The 11,963-nt window shown below is 53.6% G+C and overlaps 1 long non-coding RNA gene across 1 annotated transcript; it reads right to left on the bottom strand.

Moving 5' to 3' along the window:
* Positions 1-113: 113 nt before the first annotated feature.
* On the bottom strand, positions 114-10,326 carry LOC144315900 (uncharacterized). Its single transcript, XR_013381639.1, has 3 exons — positions 10,204-10,326; positions 8,631-9,977; positions 114-1,677 (listed from the first exon to the last, which is right to left on the bottom strand). It is a non-coding gene; the product is annotated as an uncharacterized LOC144315900 (long non-coding RNA).
* Between the last annotated feature and the right edge of the window lie 1,637 nt (positions 10,327-11,963).

Below are 11,963 nucleotides of genomic sequence, written 5' to 3'. Positions count from 1 at the left end.
TGTAAATTCTTAAAGATATAGAAACCTGCAACCATGTAAAAATGTCTTGTGCTTATTGCTTTTGTACTATAAATTAAATATATATAAAGTAGATAAAAAGAAAGCAACAAAACAACAAGCAATAGTTATTCAAACTAGTATTCAAACCGCAACTTTAACATAAGGCAATGGGGGGCAGCCCTGGGTGGCTCAGCGGTTTAGCGTTGCCTTCACCCCGGGGTAGGATCCTGGAGGCCCCAGCATCGAGTCCCCGCATGGAGCCTGCTTCTCCCTCTGCCTCTGCCTCTGTCTCTGTCTCTCTCTTTCTCTCTCTATGTCTCTTATGAATGAATAAATAAAATCTTGAAAAAAAAAAAAACATAAGGCAATGTGTGTTTTTGTTTCGCTAAAATGAAATCATTAATGTCGGGATGATAGGAAAACACTGTAGCTTCACCGCTCTTTCTATATTTAATTTTTTTTAAAGATTTTATTTATTTATTCATGATAGACATAGAGAGAGTGAGAGGCAGAGACACAGGCAGAGGGAGAAACAGGCTCCATGCTGGGAGCCCGACGCGGGACTCGATCCTGGGACTCCAGGATGGCGCCCTGGGCCAAAGGCAGGCGCTAAACCTCTGAGCCACCCAGGGACCCCCTATATTTAATTTTTAAAGCCTTAATGCAAACAATGCTAGTTCATATACATTTGCTATATATCAGCTATACCACTTGATTAAAGTCTTTGTTTACCATCCTTAACCATAACTCTGCCAGGTGACAATCGGTAGATCTGTAAAATTGTTTCACTTATCTTAAAAAAAATTAGCACCACAGCATTGTTAAAATCCCCACTCCATACACACCTATCTACTTACTGCTGGAATCATAGAATAAAAATTTCTTCACTGGGTATTTGTTGCCATGGTGGGTATTTATTATATTCCTGCTAATGAATGTTTGTAAGATGGTGCCACAAAGATAGATTCCCATCGGTCCACTGGCACATCAGATGAGCAAACCCCATCCGATGGGCTGCCCCTGATGGCCACAGAGCAGGAACTTTTGAACTTGACACACCTTTTTGAGAGGTGTGGGGGGCAGAAGTGGGTCAATTCTTCAGGTGCCTATTCAGTAAATGATCAAGTTGCCAAAATGATCAAATCTATCTTTTGACCAGAAACCATATCTTTTAGCTATGTATGAAGCTTAACGCAATTTGTAGTGGATAGAACAGTTTGAACAGCTTTCGAAGATTTCTGTAGTTCTAATTGACATGTTTGCATTATTTCTCCCTAACAACAGCCTAGGCAAAGGTGGATATTTCCTTACCTGGCTTCCTGTGGGGTGCTCAAGACGGCCTGGATTGATGTTCCTTGAACTGGGGGATTCCGGGGATAACAGGAGGACACTGAGGGCCAGAGCCCTGGAGTCTGGCCCTCGAAGTTCTCACTGCCTCTGTTAATCCATTGGTTCAAATTGTCATAGACTTTATCAGTAATTGATGGAAATAGATTTTTTTTTATTTTTATTTATTTATGATAGTCACACAGAGAGAGAGAGAGAGAGGCAGAGACATAGGCAGAGGGAGAAGCAGGCTCCATGCACCAGGAGCCCGACGTGGGATTCGATCCCGGGTCTCCAGGATCACGCCCGGGGCCAAAGGCAGGAGCCAAACCACTGCGCCACCCAGGGATCCTGGAAATAGATATTTTGTAAGTTTAGCAAATTCAGCGACTAGCTTGTCGAGTGATTTGCTCAATTTAAGAGATGGGTTCTTCTGTCAATTGTCTTTTAGCAAACTGGTTTGAACCAGTAAGTTAAAGATGAAGTAAGCTTTGGGCAGTTGATGTAAACCTTATAACTTAATGGGGAAGACGTGGTTTGGGGCCGAGCTGCCTGTGTGAAGCCCTCATGCACTTCCTGGCTGTCTACTCTTAAGTAGGCACTTGGCTTCGGTGTGCCTCAGTCTTCTCATGCATAAAAGTGGAGTCATCATAGGCCTTTCCGCATAGACTTGGGGCAAGAGTCACTTGTTAACACCCTCAAGGTGCTCAGAGAGCACTGGCATCACAATCATTGCCCCCCCGCCCTGCCCCCACTCACCTGTCTAAGTGAACCAGCCAGTTCCCTTCAGGACCACACTCTACATCCTCATCTGGTCCTCCAGTGGGACCTTCACATTAAAGCAAACTGGGCCCTGAGAGCACACCTTTGTTGTAAGGTAGCTGCCTGCAGGATCCAGAATATGCACATATTCATGTGCAGATTATTATCTGAGTGAAAGCATGAAATACAAATGTTCTAACAGCACTTTTGAGCCCCTGACACTACAAAACAAACCAGTTTGAGATATATCCTCCTAAGAACAACAGACCCAGACAGGTAAGGCAGCAGGACAACAGACCAAGGGGTAGGGGAAGGGAAAGCCCATCATGCCACGTGAGTGGCCCAGGCTGATAGGGAGGAGGGAGAAGGATCAGAAGCCCAAGGAGCCCTCCTCCTGGGACCTCAGGGGCGGGAATGCCCTGCTCAGTGGAGACTGCTTCTCTGTGGCTTTCTGGAGAGCTGAAGCACCAGGTTCTCTAACTGCTGCTGGCCAGCACAGGCTCCCCTCCTACCCTACCGGGCAGCAGTGAGCTAAACACAAACCACAGACCATCCTATCTGGTTCTCCACACTAAGAGCTCCGTGTCTAGAAGGCAACATCACAAGGAATCCCAAACACACATGTGTGCTAAGCAAAGCAAACAGAAAGTTCCCCAAAGACAGGAAAGCAAAAAAAAAAAGGAAATAATCTAACAGGAGACCAACACACATACAGGGGTCTTCCCAAATACAGACACAACCGTGTGCAAAAGATTAAATGAGTAGAGATAAAGGATGAACTAGGTCATCAGAATGTGATGGGGAGGGGGGTGCTAAAAAAATAACTGGGGAGAAAAGTGATTCTCTGGCAGACTTTAAGAATGCGAAGACCAGGGATCCCTGGGTGGCGCAGCGGTTTGGCGCCTGCCTTTGGCCCAGGGCGCGATCCTGGAGACCCGGGATCGAATCCCACGTCGGGCTCCCGGTGTATGGAGCCTGCTTCTCCCTCTGTCTGTGTCTCTGCCTCTCTCTCTCTCTCACTGTGTGCTTATCATAAATAAAATTAAATTTAAAAAAAAAAAAAAAAAGAATGCGAAGACCAGAATCCGCGAGACAGGGAAGCATATGGTGACGTTGAAGTCGGTTGAGAGAAAAGCACTTAAGAGAAAGAGCAATAGGGGTTTGAAGTGGAGATGAAACAGAAACTTGGTCCCAGAAAAGAGAGAAGGCATGACCTTGACACCGCCGTCTCCTCCTCCAGAGCCACCGTTGTCACTAACAGAGCCTTCCTGGTGCAGCGGCTCAGTGGTCACGGTCAAGGAGAGACAGGCAGCTTGACTCCAAGGTGGGCGTGTGACACCCCTCCTGGCCAGAAATACTAAGAGAAGCTCACTGGGGGTTTCGGAGAATGACTTCCACCCCAACAGGAGGAAGGAGAGAGGGGAGAGAGGGAGAAGCCCCTGCTCCTGCTGCCCACCGGCTCTCACCTCCAAAGGGCTGTATGGCCATGTGAGGCTGGAAACCCACAGAGGCCTGTCCCAGCGAAGGGGAGGCCAGGAGGGGCCCAACACTGAGGCCGGGCACCGCTGAGTGCCGATCCAAATCCAGGGCGGTTGATCTCCCGGCTTAGAAATTACCAGGGAGCAGCAAGGGCGGTGTTAGAGCCCTGGGAAGGAGCAGTGTGTCCGCAGGCGAAGCCATAGGGAGCGGTTGCAGAGTTGGTTCCCTGGCTTGTTTCTTTTTGCTGAATGACAGTGTGTGAAGCGTAGTTGGAAAGTAAGTCGCACGTGTGCAATGAGATTAGGGTTGAGACTTTTTGTTCAAGATGTTCATAAACCATGTAAATGCAGGCATCTCCTCCCCTTGCCCAGAACCTTAAAACTACAGTAAGTTTAAGCATCTAAATCATGACATCAAAGAGACAGAGTGGCAAGTGCCCAGCAGACCAGAGGTGCCTGGAATCTCAGAGAGAGGGGAGATGGCTACCTAGGTGGGCAGAGCCCGAGCCCAGACCAGTTACACCAAAATCTCTGGGGTCATGCCCAGGGAACAGTTAATGGCCCATCCTGGGGAGTCCATCATGCAACCGAGTCCGAGAATAGCCACCAGGAATACACACGTGGGCGCAGCAGAGGTCGGAGCTGTCTACCCACAGGAACAACAGGGACCCCGAGCTCAGAGGGGCCATAGAGGAGTAGGAGGGGCTCTTGGGGCTAACACAGAGGCAATGCTAGGAGATCTGTGCATGAAACAGCTCCCAACCCACAGCTCAGCTCTAGGCATGGAGCATCCTGGAGCTGGGCATTGGCTTCTCAGACATCAACAAAGGAGCACTCTTCTAAAAAAAAAAACAAAAAAAACAAAAAATAGCACTACAGAGAACTCAGGGCAGCTCGTGTGCACACTGGAACCTTGGGCAAGCCTCTTCATTCTGACACGAAGGGGTTCATGGCATAGTAGCCAGCTCCCACCCCACCCTAAGAAGGAGGCTGGTTGCCCACAGGGCGGCTGGGTTCTTTTTAAAATATAAGCGGAAAATCAAGGATCACCACACACGCAAGAAAAGCCAGCAGCATGAAGATCCATTGCAACCATGGGTGGTGGCCAAGGGGGAAGCATCAAGGCGTTAAAACCCCTTAGCCTAGCAGGGAGTCATTCGGTTATGTCTCAGCTCGAATATGCCAGAAATCACCTTAGAAGCATTACCTAGATACAAAGAAGTAACCATAAGACAACTGAGACGGGAACCAGTAAATGTGGTTGCCTCTGGGAAGAGGAATTGGGGCCTGCAGGAGACTGAGGGCTCTTAGCACCTGTGTACTGGCATGTGCACCTGTGATTTGACGCGCCGTGTATCTGTGCTATCATATAACATGCATATTTGGTTGTGCACATACTAAAAAGAAAAAAAATCGAGCATAAAGCATTACTGATGCACCTTGACTGTGCACGCAACTCACTCGGTAATCCGATTCAGAAGCAGATTCTGGTTCGGGAGTTCTGGGCGTCCCGGATCAGCAGACATGGGATAGAGAGACGTGGCTACAGCAGGATTCCGGGCAGAGGACGGGATGTAAGGCCTGACGGCCAGGACTCAGGCTGTGCATTGGAGAGAGGCTGGCTTTTGGAGATCTGGGCAGGACGGGGAACCCTAGCCTGGGCCTGAGTGTGACAGCCTGTGGCTGGTAATTGCAAGAACATATTTGTATCAGTCTCTGCCTCAGCCTCTCAAGACAGAGCTCCTAAGTCTCTTGGAATTTCCTGGGTGACAGGAGCGTCTTTTGTTCTAATGAGGTGACTCCGAGTGGCCTCTTGGGTGGGGGCTGGTCACCAGAAAGGCAGAGCCCTGATGAGAAGCTCAGAATTTTCAGCCCTCCCCTCCTTATTTCTCCAGAGAGGGGAGGGGTCTGGAAATGGAGTTAATGAGCCATCACGCTTATCCAAGGAGGCCTCCATAAAATCCCAAAAGTACGGGGTTCCAGAGCTGCCAGGCTGGTGGACAGGTGGAGGCAGAGGAGAGAAGGGCACCCGCCCAGGGCACGGAAGCTCAGCGCCCCTTCCCACACACCTCCCCCTACTCATCTCTTCCAGCTGGATGCTCCTCCGTACACTTTACCATTTCTTTTAATGAGCTGGTGAATAGTAACTGGTTTCTCGGTCTTGTGAGCTGTTCTAGCAAATTAACTGAACCCAAGGAAGGGGTCCTGGGAACCTCTGATTTGCAGGTGATCGGACTTCTGCACAGGAAAAGCCCTAGACTCTGGGTGGCCTGTGGAATGTGGAAGCAGTCTGGTGGGATCAAGCCCCTACCCTGCAGGATCTGCCACCGTGTCCAGGTAGATAGCATCAAAACTGGCATGAATGGGGGGACACCCAGCTGGCATCACAGAGAGTGCTTGGTTCGGGAGAGAACACCCCATACCTGGTGTCGGAGCACCGAGGGGGGCAGCAGGGAGGTGAAGATAAGGTAGGACAGCAGGCCAGCGGGTCTGAGATGCAGAAGAAACAAGGAAGTGACTCAAAGCCGTGAACCATCCTCCCCTGATGAGCAGCACAGGATGTCCTGTGCAGGGGCGCGGCCCAGGCCTGCATCTGATCCAGTCCCCCTGCTGGAATCACAATGAAGCTACCGGGGCCGCCTCTGTCCTCTGTCCCTCTGCATCCTCTGCCTCCATTCTGCGGTCCCAGCTGCACACATGAGAGCCCAGAGACTGAGGCCGAGCATGACTCTGGCCTCTCCAGAAAGGCCCCGGGACCCCTGGACACTCCTCATTCTCAGGAGATGTGCGCTCCATTGGAGCTCAGAGCTGCCTTCCTGAGGGGCCGGACTCAGGTGAGGTAGCCCAGCAGGGGGATGAGCACAGACCCTGGCACCTTCCATCCCCTGCTCCCCATACCTGGTTACTGAGCACACAGAAAATGCTGAATTCGAGCACAGTCCCAGGATAGTCACTGAGGAGCCGTTCATACATGCATTTTTGTGTGACTTTTTACATCTCTTCTTTATAGGGAACTTTTGAAAAAATCTGTAATATAATTTGCTGTGGGTTCACAAGGAAAATAAAACAGCTGCACATCTCTGTGTGAGACTATTGAGAACTGTGTCCACTCCGAGATGCTGAGCAGCCTGGGAAAAAAATATTCTGGTAGCTAAGGGCTCTGGGCAAGGGGAGGCCCCCACCCAAGGCAGGACACTGACTTCTAGAAATTACTGGAAGAAGGTGAAGAGTAACGGTGAACATCTGGGGAAATCACTTTCCTGGCACAGGTGACAGCCCCTGTCATGGCCCTCAGGTGAGACCCTGCCTGGCCTGTTCCAGGAGTCACAGGTCATGTAGCCAGAGCATCGGTGAGCCCAGGAAAGGCAGGTAGGAGACTGAGGTCAGAGAATTAACAGAGCCAGGTCAGGTCCATCCTGACCTAGATCCCAGGATGCCAGAGCCAGAAGGGCCTCAGCCTCTGTCCCATAACTTGCTGGACAGGTGAGAAAAACCAGGGGACAGGTGTGTGTGATATGCCCTGAGACCTCGGAACGTAAGCAGGATCCTGAACAGCCTCTCTCAGGCCTGACTGTGGCCGCAGCAGAGCTGTCCCGGGCGGGCCCGGGGCCGGGCCGTGCTGTCCTCCCTCCAAGTGTCCAGGAAACACCTGCTCCCTGAGGTGCAGGAAGGCGGGGCTGGGACCCCTGGCTGCGGGCGGCTGCCGCTGCTGCTCCGTCCACCAGGAGGCGCTGCCGGCACAGCCTCCCCCGCAGGCCCGGCCCCTGCCCGGGGCTGTGGCTCCGGGGAGCCCCGGACCCCGCGCCCTGCCTGCAGCCCCGCCCGTGGGCGCGGCCTCTCCCAGCCTCGCTGCCGGGTCCCGGGGTGTCTCTGTGGCCTGGGCCCCGGGAAGAGCCCCGAGGGCGGCCAGCCTGGGTTGCAGGGTCTGCAGGGAGGCGGGAGGAAGGCCCCGAGGGCGGCCTGGGCAGGTGCAGTGCGCAGTCACCGTGTCTGCCTCCCTCCCTGGGGCTGGCCCCTGCCTGTCCCTCTGTGTTTGCTGCTCCGGGTCCCCGGGGGCTCATTTGGAAGCGCGAACTGGGCAGGGAGGTGGGGTGAGGGCAGAGCACAAGCAGGGAGGAGAGGGGGTGACTGGGTGCCCTCCCCCCACCAGAGCCACTGGGAAAGGAGACCATGCCCCACCCCCCCCCCAGGGTTTGTCCCTCTCCAACAGCAACGGCCCAGGGAGGGGAAACTGAGGCAGCAGAGCTCAGGCCGGCTACCAGTCACCCTCCTTTTCTGCCCCTCATCCCGGGGTGTCTCAGGATGGGACCCGATGCAGAATGCCCACCTACCCGCTCTGCTCTAGGGACACATGGGGGTTCTCAGGAGGGTGGAGGGTGGGGCTGCCACACACCCCTTATCAGCTCCCTGGGCCCTGGCCACACCCGCCTGATGGGAGGGCAGAGGCAGCCCACAGAGCCCCCACCCCCTACTGCTCAGCCGAGGGCAGGGTCAGGGGGGCGGGGTCAGCATGAGGTCTCTCCCGCCAGAGCCCCTGCACCTCATGTTAGCTGCTGCCCTACACCCGACCTTGCTCCCTGGCCTCTGAGGCCTCACCCCCAGACCTGAGAGTAGAGGTCCATGGGAGTCCCCTGCTGACCAGGGAAACAGGTCCTGGCCTGAACTTTGGTCTGAGTCCCTGGCCTGAGGCCAAGAATAAGGCATTTATCAGCCTCCATGTGTTCTGTATGCAGACCATTCAGGTCTGGGGACTTGAGATCCCAGGGCTGGGGGCAGGTGCCCTCCAGGTCCTCCCATCCCCTGCCTGCATCCTCTGTCAGAGTCAGCCTCCCAGCCTCCCTGAAGCTGAAAAGGGAGTGCCCATGTGCCAGCCCCACAAGCGGGTCCTGGGGACACAGCATCTCCAGGCACTGGTCCAGGTTCCACGAAGACCCTGTGGCCATGCACATGTCTCTGGGGTTCTCCACAGAGAGCCCCTCCCACGGCTGTTCTGTCCCACTGATTCCCTGAGCCCCCCTGGTCACGCCCCGCCCCTGCCAGCCCTTCCCAGCAGGTCCCACTCACCCCTGACCAGACAGATGCTCTGCAGGGGCAAGGTGGCATTCTTCTCCTCCACCGGGTTGCTGACCAAACAGGTGAGGTAGCCATTCACCTGGCTCAGGGGCAGGCTCAGGTTTACATTCCTGGAGCTGGGGGCTGGCCTCAGAGCCCTGCTCTGCTCCAGCTCCCTGGGGAGGCCCTCAGTCAGCCAGGTCACTGTCCAGTTCTCTGTAGATCCTGGGGTCTCACACTCCAGGCTGACCTGGCACCAGCCCGCTGGGTTGATTGGTGAATGAATCACAATCTGGGGGTGGGGGATGGGCTCTGGGGCAGAAGGAGACAAAAGAGAAAGCGAGGTTCAGCATTGGAGGACATGGCAGGAGACCCGCAGGTCCACCAAGTGACTCAGCGGTGGGAGGTTCCTGACTATGGCCCTGGGGAAGGGACCTACTGCCCAGGGGCTCTGACTCCCAGCCCAGGGCAGAGGGCTGAGGCCCTTCCATGCTCAGTTGTGTCAACAGAATTCAGTGATCATGATGAGTGTGATAGTTCTTTTTTAAACAGGTTTCTTGTATTTATGTATTGGAGGGAGAAGGGGAGAGAGAGCTAGGCAAGCAGGGAGAAGGCCGAAGGAGAGGATCTCAAGCAGACTATGCGCTGAGAGCAGAGACCGACGTGGGGCTCGATCTCATCACCTGAGATCATGACCTGAGCAGAAATCAAGAGTCGGAGGCTTAACCCACTGAGCCACCCAGGTGCCCCCCAAATTCTATGATAATATATATACATGGTGATTATACAGGTGATAAGAATTGTGTCTATTCTCATATGTGCAATAAGCACCACATGAGAGGAGTTGGGGATACAGGGGAAAAACACGCTGAAGTTCTTGTTTTATTTAGAGAAAGAAGAAATACTGATTATCTTTAAATGTTGCAGTATAAATTTAAGATTCGTGTCCACTAGGATTAAAGTGCAAGGTGGTATAACTTCCAGCACACCAGAGACGATTAGATTGACGAGAACGCTATCCACCCGAGTAAGGGCAAGCCAAGGATGCTGACCAATGGTGAACAGAGGCCATGAAAGGTCAGGAGCAGGTCCACCGTGTAAGCCTGAACTGTGTCTGAGGGCAGGACGCCCCCCGATTACACACAGACCCCGCCTCGATCCTGCAGCCATGTGCTCGGCGCATCACCTAATGACACAGAGAGATTGAAGAGACAGAGACGGAAATCCGTCCACAAGGGCAGGTCAACAACATGCTGGCAGGTGTGACAGTGGTCACCGTGGACAGAATACAGATTCAGGTAGCTGACACGAAGCAGGCCACACGGAGAGAGTTTCTTCCTGTGGACCTAACAACAGCGCCTGGAGATGGAGAGATGTTAGAAAGTGAACCAGAAAATCCAACCAGACTCTGCTGGAAACCCCGGGGTAAAGGACCTAATACACGCTTCCAGCACAGGAATCGTTCTCTCTGGGGGACAAGGCCACACAGAGGAGAGGGGAGGAAGGAGCACGGGGACAGCCACTGACCAGCCTGGCAGGCGGCTCCCTGCACCCTCAGCCCCATGGCCCTCTGTCCTGGCCTTACCTGCTCAGAGAGCTGGGGGGGAGGGGGGGCAGTCTTCCTTCCAGCTGCCTGGGGCTGACCCCTGAGCTGGGGGACATTGGCCCATTAGACATGAGAGTGCCTGTCCCACCCCTGTCATGCACTCAGGACTCTCAATACAAGAGATACAAGTGTGTTAATTTGACAGGCAAATAGGGTGACCAGAATTTTCCATTTGCATCTGTGTGTTTTCCTGTGAGGACAACCATCTGTCGTGCTCATGCACCTTATCTGTCTCTTCTCTGCCACCTGTGCCTACGCCCTCTGTTCATGTAGCAAGGATGGAGGCAGAGGGGTGGGGGGCAGAGGAGAGGGTGCCATCTGTCTCCCACTAGGACCCCCTCTGGCCCCAAAGGAAATCCTGTTCTAATTTTAAACCATTGGATCGTGGGCAAACTGTCAATGATGAAACAAGGAAACCATCCCAGTTTCCTTCTTTTCCTGTGACTACGGGCAGGTTTTTCCTCAGTGAGACGTGTCACATCACACCCATGAGTGATCTGTGTCCCCGTGTCAGGCTCTGGCTAGAGGGGCACTCTTTCCTTCAATCTGCAAATAACACCTTGAGTTTCAGATTATTCTACCCATTTCACAAGTGATGGAAACAAAGCCGAGAAAGGTAAAGCCAGTTTTCCAGGACATGTACAATTTGCCCAAAATCTTCTGGCCAATATGGGACAGAACCAGAACTAGTGACCCAGTGGGTCCGACCGCAGACTCAGCTCCCTCACCCTCCCCTCCCCCCACCATGTGCCAGTAAGCTGCTGTGGGGACAAGGGCGGGTCCAGGCCACCAAGTTGGAGCCTGGTTCACATGAGGCTGCCTGCAGGACACGCCCTCCACCCACAAGAGCCTAGAAACAGCTTGTAACCCAAGGAAAAGTCGATAAGAAGGGAACTTCCCTTTCCCTGCCCCACCCCACATTTGCAGAGGGTGACACAGCTCAACTGTCCCTGATGCCAGGGCAACGGAAGGCTGTCCTGGTCTGTCACTCACACGCGTGCCCTCAGCCTGGGAGCCGGGATACAAGCAGGCTGGGGACGTGTAGGGGGTGCACACAGGGCCTGAGTGTGTAGACACAGCTCTGAGGACAGAACAGGACTCTGGGCAGTGAGACTGTGAGCGACTGATGACTCAGCCTGGGCCCCCAGAACACATAAATAACTGCCTTTCCTGAGGGGGTTGACGGTGGTTTCCCCAGCCTGGGGAATTTGAAGGCATCCCAGAAAGGCTCTGGCCCCCCTTCCTTTCCTCAACCCTTGAAGGATCTGGAGAAATCAGGATGTTGACACCAGCAAGCCCCCGGCTACCCACCCTCCTCCTTCATACCTGCCTCCTGAGCACCCCCGCTCTGGTCACATCTACCCCAGAGCCACCCCTCTGATCTGCCCCCAACGAAGGGGGAGGCTGTCCTGGAGCATCTGGGTCTGGAAAGGAAACACTTTGCTCCACAAGGAGTCCACAGTGTGGGACCTTGAGTTTCTCTTCCCCGTTTCATCCGTGTCGTGGGCTGGGACAGGTCTCCACCTCTGCCTCGCCTCACCCTGCACCCCCCACAAGCCCTCCCTCCACCCTGCACATCCCCCTCCCTCAACAAGTGGAGGTTTTGATTTACATTTCCGTGATCATCAGTGAAATTGAGCATCTTTCATGCACCTATCGGCCATCTGCGTGTCTTTAGAAAAATGTCTATTCAGGTCCCCCGCCCATGCTTTAGGCACTCACAAGCGTTCACATATGGT

Source organism: Canis aureus, chromosome 6 (genome assembly GCF_053574225.1).
Source record: "Canis aureus isolate CA01 chromosome 6, VMU_Caureus_v.1.0, whole genome shotgun sequence".
In the NCBI taxonomy this organism is placed as follows: domain Eukaryota; kingdom Metazoa; phylum Chordata; class Mammalia; order Carnivora; family Canidae; genus Canis; species Canis aureus.
The sequence above is the reverse complement of the archived record's forward strand: the minus strand, read 5'-3'. Positions and strand labels throughout refer to the sequence as shown.